We start from the raw sequence: 14,242 nt of genomic DNA, 5'->3' as shown, positions 1-14,242 counted from the left end.
GCATATGTTTTGGTCTATTGATGCAAATCATCTTGTACTTTTTTATTTATTTTAACTTTGTAATGAAAAAAAATTATGCTTAACTAATGCTTGTAAGTGTAGAGACCTATAAAATAATAATAAAATAAAAGAAATAAGGAAAAGAGGAAGATGGTTTGGGCTGTGCCCAAACCATCGATAGTTTCGTGAGGAAGTAAGGAAATTGTCAACGGTTTTCTTGTATCGCGGGCCGGTAACGAGTAAAATAGTAAAAAGTGAATGAGTAAAATCCAAACCGTCGACAGTTTTGTGAAGAGGAACAGAAAATTGTTGACAGTTTTCTCGATAGAATTGTTTTTAAATAAGGAACCCGAGAGCATTTTGTAAGTTTTAAAAAATAAACTCTCTCTCTCTTCCTTTCTCAAACCCTACGGCCCTAACCCTTTCTTCCTTTGATTCCCGCTTCGTTAAACCCTATTTTGATGATCAGGAACCACCATGAGGTTCGTGGGAAGGTTCTCTGCAACTTCACCGGAGCAGATTTTCAGTTTGGGGTTCCGAGGTATCACTCCAAAACTAAGTTAAGGATGTATTTTGGGTGTTTATTGGTGGTTTATCTAGTTTATTGGATGTATAGGCTTAGAAATGTGAATATAATAATTGTTCTGCGAATTCAGTTGATTTATTGGGAAATATATATGTAATTTCAGGGTTTTGAAATCATGAACGCCGCAGGTGTGAGATAGAAAAAAATAGTAAACAGGTTTCAGTTAGTCAGGTAAGGGAAATATATAATGCTAGATATTTAGAAATTGTACTAGTAATTTATAGTATATATAAATAATTATATGCTTCAGAATACAATTTTAGGAAAAATTCAAAATATGAAATTGTGGGTAAGAAAATATGTATTTTCATAAAAATTTAGGAATTTGAATTTCAAGAAAATTCTATAGAATATAAGTTATTTTTATACAGCAGGAAAAAAAATACAGATCATACTATATGAATTTTATTTATTTAATTGTGTAGCATAAGAAATGACAGTTTAGTACAAAATTTTACTCAGTTTCCATATTATTATGATTTACAGTTGATATAGAAACATGAATTACAGATATTACAGAAATATGATTTTAGCTATTACAAAGTCATAATTTATAGTTATACAGAACTATGATTTTACAGTTTTTACAATACCATGACATACAGAAAATACAAAACCATGATATATAGATAACATATAAACATGATATACAGGTAATACAAAATCATGGTTTTACAATCAGTACAATTGTTTTAGATAATATAGAATCATGGTTATTTCAGTTATGCAGAATTATGGTAAACAGTAAGATACATATATATATACAGTATTATATAGTTTCAAATCCCTGATGGACTTGATCAGATTACAAAGCACGGTACCATAGCTAATGTAGAATACAGAGTGCAACCACACATCTTAGATAGAGTGTGGAACTTGATCGGTTGATTTTGCCCAGAGGAGAGACGAAGACTCACCGGAAGCCTGGGTTGAGGGGGCCAATCAGACCATAGACATTTCAGTTTAACTTAACCTTGTAGGCCAACTAGAGCTAAGTCCCGCCCACGGGCCGCACAACCGAGCATGTGAGGTTAATTTATGCATACAGTTATCTATCCAAGGGAGATTTTTCACAAATATATATATGGATGTATAGAAAACCGAAGTTATATATATAATAGCTGAAAGTATGATTAGATAGCAAATTCAAAAATACTTGTATTTTAAGTGACCTAGGTGTGAGTTATAATATGATTTATATTAATATGTTATTTTAGATATAGTTTGATAGATAAATATATTATTCATGAAAACTCTTATGCCACACATTGGTACTAACATATTTCATCTTACGAAGACGTGTCTCACCCTGGAATTCCAATATTTTAGGTGATCCTGTTAGACGAGTAGAGCAAGCTAGGAGATAGAGAAGACAGTTGAAACTGCCCTGATTAGAGAGTAAGTAGTGGGAAGGATATTTTTGGGTGGATTTTTGGGGATATGTTCCTAGGTTGTTTATGGTCGTTTTGGGGTTACAGTAGACTCTGGTATTGTATTGTTTTGTATCGTATATGTATATATGATCAGACATATTATGTTTCCGCTATTTAGTTGACATGTAATATATAACCAGGAATATCCTCGGTACTTATAGGTTCGGGTCGACTCAGGTTATGATTTAAGGGTATCAGAGTAATTATGTAAAAAAAAAAATGGCATAAAAAAATCAGGTCATTACAATTTGGTATCAGAGCCTAGGTTGTTAGGTTCTGTAGACTTTAGTGTATAGTGGAAACAATACCAGAGTAAATAGATTAGGAATTTAGTGAGTCAATCTTGGGGAAAAGTAAGATGAGTATTTAGGGTTTTGTTCTGTAATCGAGAAGCAGCCGTAGTGGTTTCTGTGTCTTTCCTAGGGTGACGATTTCAGGAAAGCCATAGTAAACTATTGTCGAGTTGTGTTTCTCCATTGCTGGACTGAATGTTAAATTGAGAATAAGGACATTAGGATAATTGATGATATGAGATTTCAGTTAGAAAAATATGTTATTTTTGTTATGCAGATAGGGTCCTCAGACTATGTTTATTTTCTTTTCAGGATGGACCCTGGGGTAGCAGCCCTTATGCTAGTGGTGATGATAGTGCAGGCCCCTCTAGTGTGGGCGGCAATGATTTAGACGTAGTTCTGCGTAGTGTAACTCAGCAAGTTATGGCTAAGATTGCACAAAACTCTAGGGAGCAAGGAGGACCATCAGCAAACCAAGGCTACAGTATAGAGAAGTTCACCAAAATGAACCCTTCGACATTTTCAAGAGGAGTTGACCCTGCAATTGCCGAAAATTTGATGCAAGAGATTGAGAAAACACTGTCGGTGTTGCATTACACCGATGATCAGAGGGTCCTATATGCTACATATAAGTTGATAGGTGCGGTTGAGAGATGGTGGACAACCATGAAATTGCTTGAGGAATAAAGACCCGTACTAGTGGACATGACATGGAATCGATTCAAGGAGGCGTTCTTTGATTGTTATTATTATTTTGTAGGGTTTGCGGTTCTCAGAATACTACGACAATGGCAGACACTTTAGTCGGGTCAAATGCGCGGAACTTTTTACTCTTCCTATATTTCTTGTTAACTGAACATAATTAATTTGTATATTTTAATTTGAATTTGTACTTGTATGTATTTTAATTTTTAACAATTTGAATTTTAAATTTTAATAATTTATAAATGTTTTAGTAATTTTGGTTCCATTTTATGTATTTTAAAATGTAATTAAAGGTTTTTACAAGAATTTAAAAAAATTAATTTTTTCAAAGCATTAGTGACGGTTTGCAAAAACATTACTAATAATGTCGTCACTATAGAATCAACCTTATGGGGGCAAATATTAGTGACGGTTCTATAATCATTACTAATAGTCAATTATTAGTAATGATTTTAATAATTGTCACTAAAAAGTGTATTATTAGTGACGGTTTCTTGACCGTCACTACTAGAGTCATATTAGTGACGATTATTAAATCCATCACTAATACATGCGCTTTAGTGACGAAGTTTAGCCGACCATATGTGCAGTTTTATTGTAAAGACCAGAAAAATTAAAATGATTAAAATAATTAGAAAAAAAAAATAATAATAAATAAAATAATTAATGAACAGATAAAAGAAATAGTATGAAAAAAAATAATAAAAATATATATGAGATAAAATGAAATTAGACTAATTATTAATTAGTTAATTAATTGAATATTATTTAATTGAATTAATAAATTAATTAAACGTTATTTAAATAAATTAATTAAGTAAATTATAACACACTTCTGTGTACACTAATTGATGACAGCTAAAAGGAGCTGTGTTAGCAGATCTAGGACGTTTCTACGTAGACTAACTGATGATGGCTAAAGACCTGCTGTAGTACGAAGTAATGAAATGAACTGTTATGCAATGAAATGACGATGAAAAGGCAATGAAATGAAATGACAAAGGTAAATGATGTAAATGGGAAAGAGTCACTTAAAGTGAAACGAATGCAAAGTTAAGTTATGAACAGGAATGAATGTGCATGAATGTATAATGACAGAAAACAATGATGTAATATGATATTAGAAGTATGTATGTACGTAAAACATGTTACAATTGGGCGAGGCGTACCTTTCACTTGAGGGCTTGCTGAGTAAGGCGAGTGCACTAGTAGCTACAGATGTGGCAGTAGCCGCATAACGTACTAAGGCAGAGGGAACCTACTTGTATGGGTGGGTAGATTTCCTTATCCTTAGGGCCTTTGCCGGTAAGCTATTGTTGAACAGTGTGAGTACGAGATTAATTTATCACTTGAGGGCTTACTGAGTAAGGTGAGTGCCCTGGTATGCTTTAACTACGACCTTTGGGTTGTCAAAAATATCAGAGCAGAGGGGTGCTACTTATATGGGTGGGTAATCACCCCTATCCTCGGGTAAACTCGTGAGTTAAACATTTGCATGTGTTTGATTAGGTTCAGGGAATGATATCAGAAATTATGTTAACAATTTTCAAATGTTAAATAATATATCATATATAAACTCATGTTGGCCACACACCGTTTTAATATATGATTTCTTCCCTTACTGAGATGTGTCTCACCCAAATATGAATGTATTTTTTTTTTTTTTCAGGATTTCCTCAAGATCGAGCTTTGAGAGCTCGAAGTTTTTATAGCATTATTAGGGAATATAAAAAGTAAAGGGTATATTTCTATGTTAATTTTGGGATGTACAAAATTTATGTTTTATGTCTTTATGTTTTAAGACTATTAAGTAAGGAGTGATTGTGAAAATACTGATTTGTTTTGGGAGTTATGTAGATTTATGGAAATACAGGTGTTGGATGATTTATTATGGATTATAGTTAGAATTAGTAAACTTTGGTATATTTATATGGAGATTATGATTATGTTTTCCGCTGCGTATGTTATGGATCATGATTTATCAGGAATATGATAAGGTATAGCGCACCGGGCCCGGGTTTAAGGGTTCGGGGCGTTACATTTATAATGACGGTCGTAGGCTATTAGTGATGGTTCTTTTCCATTGCTAATATTCCACTATTAGTGACGATTTGAATATTTTGTCACTAATAAGTATTAGTATTCGCATATATGGTGACAAAGCTAAATTCGTCACTAATACCGAGAGAACCGTCATTAATAGTATTAGTAACGATTTTGTGAGTATTAGTGACGGTTGTAAACTATCACTAATACCCTTATTTCTTGTAGTGATTTTGTAAGAACTCGAACCGTGATAACTGGGTTTAGATAAATAAGAGAGGGGCAAATTGGAAATTTGGCACATTTTGTCGACGAAGTTAGAATTCGTCGACGAAGCCTTTGTTCTTCTCGTCGATGAAATTCAGAGACTCATCGACGAGGAGAAGTCGAGGAGTCTCGGAAAAACTGGGGATCTCTGACTCATTGACAAAGCCACTAATTCGTCGACGAAGTTAGTGAAAGATTTGTCGACAAGAACACCATTTCGTCAACGAATTGGGTTGGGTAAAAAGGGCTATAAATAGAATATTCTTTACCTCCAAGCTAAGAAACTTTAATCCTATCTCTCTCTCTAGAACTCCCCCTACTCTCTCTCTCTCTAGATTTCTTCACCGATCGTTGCTAGAATCGGGAATCAAAGTTACCACGAGGATCGTGAAAGGATTCTCTACAATTTCTACGAATCAAAATCTCGTTTCGGAGATTTTCGGGTTTTGGTGGAAAATCGAGGTAATGCTCAATTTTCAATTCTGATCTGATAGCTTTGTAGGTAATTGTCTTGTGAGTATATTATGTACTGCGATTTGTAGGTTTTGGAACTCGATTCGCTGTTTAGGTGCCTTGGAGTTCAAGATTTGTTATTTGGGGAAAAGGTAAGGGGAACTGTGTTTATATCGGTTATTTTTGAAATTGGACTCGGTGGAACTGTGGTTCACGGTCCTGTATGTATTTTGGCTACTCATTTGGTGGGATCTAACGGGGAAAACTATGGGTTCTTCATTATTACAGTTTTGGGAAAAGGGGGCGACGGGCTGCATCCCTGGTTTTGTTGAAAACTGTGGGTAAACCGTGGGTATATGTTGATTTATACTATGATATTGGGATAGTCGTGCCCTGACTTGTTCAAACTGTATTTTTTTGGAAAACCATGATTTAGATTACCAAATGGATGTGATTTGTTTGGTTATATGAGCATGCATATGTTGTATCTTGGTGAAATAGGAACGGGGATCCAAATTATTCTAGGTGTGAAAATCCGGCTTTTGCCGAAGAGTGCGCAATACCACTAGATTAGTCGGCTTTCGAGTCGAAGGGTGTGTGAACACCAGATCTGTACCGGTTCAACACTGATGCTATGCTAACTTATCGGGGGCACCGGCGTTTTTCGAAGGGTGTGAAATATCACTAGACTGTCGGCGTTGGCCGAAAGGTGTGAAATACCACTAGATCACCGGTTTTTACTGAAGGGTGTGAAATACCACCAGACAGTCCGGCTTCGAGCCGAAGGGTGTGACGACACCAGATTGTATTGCTTGGTTTATGAAAAATACTGGAACTGTTTTGATTGTTTTGACTATTGAATTATGCATGTTTGTGTATTATGATAACACTCAAATGTCACACACTGATATAATCTGTGTTCTTCCTTACTGAGAGGTGCCTCACCCCTGCTGTACGTACATTTTTACAGGTCCTTCGAGTAACCGGAACTAGCGTCCTGGTGTAGGGAGCATAGTGGCCAGTGTACTCCATTTAGTGCTTAGGTAAGTGCTAGGACTGTATTTTTTGTGGGTTGCCATTTTGAGATGTATTTGGGCACCCGTTTGTACGTTTTGATAGAGCCATGTTCTGCTCTTATATAGACTCTGATATGGTATTGTATATGTTGTTATAGAATGACTTTTTTTCCACTGTGTATATGATTATGTTTGGATGTGTTTAGGGTGCCTGGGAACCCCACGAGGTCGGACCCTTATCCATTGTACTGTATTGTTAGATGTTTTATCGAATATAGGGACAGGTTAGATGACATTTTCACCATTGGGTTCCATTTCGGGGTTCAGTGCGTGACAACTTGGTATAAGAGCTAAACAGGTTACTAGATCTTGTAGACTTGGTTAGGCTTAGTTGTGAGTACATACTAGAGTATAGGATGTGGATATGGGTAGAGTTAGTTGAGGGTTATTCGGTTGCTAGACCGGGATTTGTCGAGGGTATTCTTTTTTTCCTGGGATGACGATTCCAGTAAAAGTAAGGCAGATCATTGATGACTTTCGTGTCGGTGTGATAGGACAGACCTAGACCTGACGGGGAGTAGTTAACACGATTAGTGTAGATTATTGTGTTAACTGTATCTGTTATAAGGATATCGATAGATTCCTATCGTGCTGCAAAATAGAGCCCAAGGATAATAACTTGGGAAATGGCTTCGAGGAGACTGCGAGTGATGAGTCTCCTTCTGTGCCTCGAGGTTTGACAAGGCAGGTATTGTGGGAGATCGAGCGGAGTGTGAGGAGACGCGAGTGCTCTCCTACTGCTGCGGGGTGTACCATTGAGAGGTTCACACGCATACATCCTCCGACATTCTCTGGAGGACCTGACCCAACGACAGTAGAGGACTGGATGGATAAGACTGAGAGGATCTTGGAGGTCCTGCACTGCACAGATAGGCAGCGAGTCCTCTATGCTACTTTCCAGCTGTCTGGGGAGGAAGGTCGATGGTGGACTGCGGTGAATCTGCTAGAGAAGCATAGGGTCAGTCCTGAGGAGATAACGTGGAGCCATTTCAAGGAGGTATTCTTTAACAGATACTTTTTGGCTTTCGTACATGATGCGAAGGATGATGAGTTTTCTGCGCTGACTCAGGGGAGTATAACGATGCAGGGGTATGCAGTTCGATACATAGAGCTGTCCCGCTTTGCACCATGTATGATCTCAAGCGAGTATGAAAAGACTCGGAGGTTCGAGAAGGGTTTGAGGAAGGATATCTACAGACTAGTGGGTATGCTTCAGATCCATGAGTTCTCAGGTGTTGGTGGATAAAGCCACGGTGATTGAGACCGGTATCCGAGAGGACGAGGCAGATCAGGAATCGAGGAAGAGGACAGTACCTTCTGGTTCTCATACAGGATCTCGTCAGGGATCGTGGAAGAAGAGAAGCAACGGCTCGGGTTATCGTCAGAATACCGAGCGCTAGGATTCTAAGGGGAGCCAAACTCGTGGGCATTGTGCTAGATGCCACAAATGGCACGAGGGTGAGTGCTAGTCATTTGGAGGTAACTACTATAACTGTGGCCAGCCAGGTTACATGTTTCGTGGTTGTTGTGCCCCGAAGCGAGATGTGCTTGCATTCAATGGGAACCGAGGGAGCAATCAGATACCTTGGGGAACCGTTCAGGCGAATACAGCTCCAGCTAGAGTATACTCCCTTACTCCAGCGGACGCTGAGCACGTAGGTAACGTGGTGATAGGTACCTTATTATTGCTTTCAAATAAAGCTTTTGTTTTGTTTGATTTGGGTGCAACCCATTCCTTTGTGTCTGTGAATTTTGTGGGATGGTGTGGGGTAGAGACTCGAGACATGAATGAGGTGTTATCTGTTACTACACCATCTGGGAGTGTATCTTTCTGTAGGAAGATGTTGGTATACTGCCCAGTGGAAATTCAGGAGAAGTTGCTACCAACGAATCTTGTGGTATATGACATGTCGAGATTCGATGTCATTCTGGGGATGGATTGGTTGTTCTCCAGTTATGCTGTGATCGACTGTCGTAGGAAGGTGGTAGTTTTCAGACCTCCTGGGGAGTAGGAGTATGAATTCTTGGGATCGTGTGTGTGTCCAGCGCCATAGATTCTGTCAGCACTATAGGTGAGGAGGCTACTCTTGGATGGATGTCAGGGGTACCTAGCGTGTATGATGGAACCGCCGCGGGATGAGTTGAGACTCCAGGACATTCGGGTAGTCAGCGAATTCCCAAATGTGTTTCCAGATGATTTACCTGGTTTACCTCCAGATCGTGAGGTGGAGTTTGTGATAGAGTTGCTACCCGGTAAGGCACTAATCTCTAAAGTTCCGTACCAGATGGCTCCAGCAGAACTTCGGGAGTTGAAGGATCAGTTGCAGGAATTACTGGATAGGAGATTCATTCAACCTAGTGTTTCGCCCTAGGGAGCTCCAGTATTGTTTGTGAAGAAGAAGGACGGGTCGATGCGGATGTGCATTGAATACCGTGAGATTAATAAGGTAATTGTGAAGAATTGCTATCCTTTACCTCGTATAGATGATCTCTTTGGCCAGTTGCAGGGGACGCGAGTCTTTTCAAAAATCAACTTGCAGTCAAGATATCATCAGGTAAGGGTCAAATTGGAGGATGTAGCGAAGACAGCTTTCTGAACCAGATATGGCCATGTCGTTTGGGTTGATGAATGCTCTGGCGGTGTTCATGGATCTGATGAACAGGGTTTTCCATGAGTACCTAGATCGATTCGTAGTGGTATTCATTGACAACATTCTGGTATACTCGAAGAGTACGGAAGAGCACGTGGAACATTTGAGGTTAGTGTTACAGATTCTATGGGAGAAGAAATTGTATGCTAGCTGAAGAAATGTGAATTCTAGTTGAGTCAGATTGCGTTCTTAGGCCATATGGTTACTGGGGATGGTATATTAGTTGATCTTATCAAGATTGAAGCTGTGGTTGACTGGCTAAGGCTGAAGAATGTGTAGGAGGTTTGGAGTATTCTAGGACTGGTGGGTTACTATCGTCGGTTCGTAGAGGGTTTCTCTAAACTGTTTGGACCTCTGACAAGATTGACTAGGAAAGGATTGCAATTTGAGTGGACTAGTGATTGCGAGCAGCGCTTTCAGGAGTTTAAGCACTGGCTGGTCACTGCTCTAGTATTGATCATTCCTTCGGGGGATAGGGGATTTGTGATTTATAGCAACGCGTCTCTGAAAGGCCTGGGATGTGTGCTTATGCAATAGGGTAAGGTAGTAGCTTATACCTCTTGGAAATTGAAAGAGTATGAGAAGAATTATCCTACGCATGATCTGGAATTGGCTGCTGTTGTATATGCACTAAAGATCTGGCAACACTATTTGTACGGGGTGCAGTGTGAGATCTTCACTGACCATAAGAGTCTCAAGTATTTCTTTACATAGAAGGAGTTGAATATGAGGCAGAGGCGGTGGCTTGAATTGATTAAAGACTACGATTGCACGATCAGTTATCACCCGAGGAAGGCTAATGTGGTGACTGATGTGTTGAGTCGGAAGTCAGGGCCTACGGCTGTATCTACGGTTGTAACTCAATGTCACATTAGATGGGATTTGGAAAGCTCAGGTATAGAACTGGTGGTTGGTAATTATCAGGCTTATCTTGTTGGTTTGGTGATCCAACCGACCTTGTTTGAGCGTATAAAAACCGCATAGGCTAGTGATGCAGAGTTGGCAAAGGTTATGGAAAAAGTATAACTGGCTACAGAGTTTAACATCTTTGAGGGAGGTATGTTGAAGTTTGGGACCAGACTATGTGTTCCGAACAATGATGAGATCAGAAGGACAATTCTGGAGGAAGCGCATCATTCTTTGTTTACGGTACATCCTGGAAGTACAAAAATGTATCGGGACTTGCGCGAGACCTTCTGGTGGTCTGGTATGAAGAGGCATATTGCTCAGTTCGTGGAGTAGTGTCTGACATGTCAGCAAGTGAAAGCTGAACATCAAAGGCCGACAGGGCCATTGCAGCCTTTGCCTATTTCAGTGTGGAAATGAGAGCATATTTCCATGGATTTTGTGACCGATTTGCCACCAGCGCTTCACTGGCAGAATGCTATTTGGGTGATTGTGGATAGATTGACGAAATCTGCTCATTTCATACTGATGAAAGTTAGCTATCCTTTGAGTAGGCTAGTAGATTTGTATGTGCATGAGATTGTGAGATTGGACAGAGTACCGGTGTCCATAGTATCAGATCGAGATCCGAGGTTTACTTCCCGATTCTGGATGAGCTTGCAAGAAGCATTGGGGACGAAACTTTCTTTCAGTACAGCGTTCCACCCCCAGACTGGTGGACAGTCGGAGAGGACGATACAGATATTGGAAGATATGTTGCGAGTGTGTGTGTTGGACTTCAGTGGTAGCTGGATACAGTTTATGCCACTTGTAGAGTTCGCTTATAATAATAGCTTTCAATCTAGTATCGGGATGGCACCGTTCTAGGCTTTGTATGGTCGGAGGTGTCGATCTCCTTTGTGTTGGAATGAGGTCGGTGAACGTTAGGTGTTAGGACCTGAACTTGTGCAGCAGGCGTATGAGAAGGTGGGCTTGATCTGGGAGAGGATTAGATTAGCTCAGAGTTGGCAGAAGAGTTACGCAGATGTTTGCCCCTGTGAGTTAGAGTTTGAAGTGAGAGGTAAGGTATTTCTGCGTATTGCTCCAATGAAAGGAGTGATGAGATTTGGGAGCAAGGGCAAGCTGAGCCCGAGGTTTATCGAACCATTTGAGGTACTTGAGCGAGTGGGTCCGGTAGCCTACAGGATTGCATTACCTCTAGCACTTTCGAGGGTTCATGATGTGTTTCACGTATCTATGTTGAGGAGGTACGTGTTGGATCCTTCACATGTTATTAGTTATGATGAGTTGGAAATTAGGGGTACTTTAGCGTATGAGGAGATACCTGTTCAGGTTCTGGACCGTAAAGTTCAGAAGCTTCATACCAAAGAGATACCATTAGTGAAGGTATTGTGGCAAAACCACGAGGTTGAGGAAGCTTCTTGGGAACTGGAAACGGAAATACGCCGGAAGTATCCACAGTTGTTTTGAGCACTTGTACATGATCCTACCGTGGGTTGGGATAGGTGGTTAGTCGTCGGGAGTGCGTGTGTATTATGAACTCTTGAGACAATTGTATATGTAACCACGGTATTCCTCCACCATAAGTGAGGGTATGTATGTGTATGTGTATGATGGGGCTACGTTGTAGTGGTCGCCAGTTTTTCTCTAGAGTGGTATGTATGTGTTTGATTGTATGTATAAATCTATGAATGAGAGATGGCAAATTTCGAGGACGAAATTTTTGTGAGGAGGGGAGATTGTAAGAACCCAAACCATGATAACTGGGTTTAGATAAATAAGAGAGGGGTAAATTGGGAATTTGGCACATTTCGTCGACGAAGTCAGAATTCGTCGACGAAGCCTTTGTTCTTCTCATTGACGAAATTCAGAGACTCGTCGACGAGGAGAAGCAGAGGAGTCTCGGAAAAACCAGGGATCTCAGACTCCTCGACGAGGCCACTGATTCATCAACGAAGTTAGTGAAAGATTCGTCGACGAGAACACCATTTCGTCGACAAATTGGGCCTGGTAAAAAGGGCTATAAATATTCTTTACTTCCAAGCTAAGAAACTTCAATCCTATCTCTCTCTCTCTAGAACTCCCCCTACTCTCTCTCTTTCTAGATTTCTTTGCCGATTGTTGTTAGAATCGGGAATCAGAAGTTACCACGAGGATCGTGAAAGGATTCTCTACAATTTCTATGGATCGGAATCTCGTTTCGGAGATTTTTGGGTTTTGGCGAAAAATCAAGGTAAGGCTCAGTTTTCAATTTTGATCTGGTAGTTTTGTAGGTAATGTCTTGTGAGCATATTCTGTACTATGATTTGTAAGTTTTGGAACTCAGTTTCTGTTTAGGGGCCTTGGAGTTCGGGATTTGTTATTTGGGTAAGAGGAACTGTGTTTATATCGGTTATTTTTGAAATCGGACTTGGTGGAACTGTGGTTCACGGTCCTGTGTGTTTTGGCTACTTATTTGGGGGGATCTAATGGGGAAAACTATGGGTTTTTTATTATTACAGTTTTGGGAAAAGGGGGCGACGGGCTGCATTCCTGGTTTTGTTGAAAACTATGGGTAAATCGTGGGTATATGTTGATTTATATTGTGATATTGAGATGGTCGTGCCCTGACTTGTTCAAACTGTATTTGTTTGGAAAGTCATGATTTAGATTACCAAATGGGTGTGGTTTGTTTGGTTATATGAGCATGCATATGTTGTATTTTGGTGAAATAGGAACGGGGTTCCTAATTATTCCAGGTGTGAAAATCCGGCTTTTGCCAAAGAGTGCGCAATACCACTAGATTGGCTGGCTTTCGAGCCGAAGGTTGTGTGAACACCAGATCTGTACCGGTTCAACATTGATGTTATGCCAGGTTATCGAGGGCACCGACGTTTTCCGAAGGGTGTGAAATATCACCAGATTGCCAGCGTTGGCCGAAAGGTGTGAAATACCACCATATCACCTGTTTTTACCAAAGGGTGTGAAATACCACCAGACAATCCGGCTTCGGGCCGAAGGGTGTGACGACACCAGATTGTATTGCTTGGTTTGTGAAAATACTAGAGTTGTTTTGATTGTTTTGACTATTGAACTATGCATGTTAGTGTATCATGATAACACTCAAATGCCACACACTGATATAACCTGTGTTCTTCCTTACTGAGAGGTGTCTTACCTCTGCTGTACGTACATTTTTACAGGTCTTTCAAGTAACTGGAACTAGCATCCTAGTGTAGGGAGCGTAGTGGCCGGTGTACTGCGTTTAGCACTTGGGTAAGTGTTAGGACTGTATTTTTAGTAGGTTGCCATTTTGAGATGTATTTGGGCACCCATTTGTACATTTTGATAGAGTCATGTTCTGCTTTTGTATAGACTCTGGTATGGTATTGTATATGTTGTTATAGAATGACTTTTTTTCCATTGCTTATATGATTGTGTTTGGATGTGTTTAGGGTGCCTAGGAACCCCACAGGGTCGGACCCTCATCCATTGTACTGTATCGTTGGATGTTTTATCGGATACAGGGAGAAGTTAGATGACATTTTCACCCTTGGGTCCCATTTCGGGGTTTGGGGCGTGACAAATTTCATGCATGGTTGGAAGCCTACGACCCAGTTTCTCATTTAATGCGTGCATGGCATGCTTCCCCAACAACCATTTCTCTTATTCTAGCACATGGCACGCTTCAATACACAACTCTTTTTTCTTTTGAAGCCCAGCAAAAACATGTACATAGCTTCTTCATGGATGAGCTCCAGCTTTCTTTAATGTACACGACTCACATCATTTTTGATGTTGCATGGTCTCTCTTCTTCACACATGCACATGGCTTCTGAAAATTATCCTG

This window comes from Malania oleifera, chromosome 10 (assembly GCF_029873635.1).
Source record: "Malania oleifera isolate guangnan ecotype guangnan chromosome 10, ASM2987363v1, whole genome shotgun sequence".
Classification (NCBI taxonomy): Eukaryota; Viridiplantae; Streptophyta; class Magnoliopsida; order Santalales; family Ximeniaceae; genus Malania; species Malania oleifera.
This window is presented reverse-complemented; position numbering follows the sequence as displayed.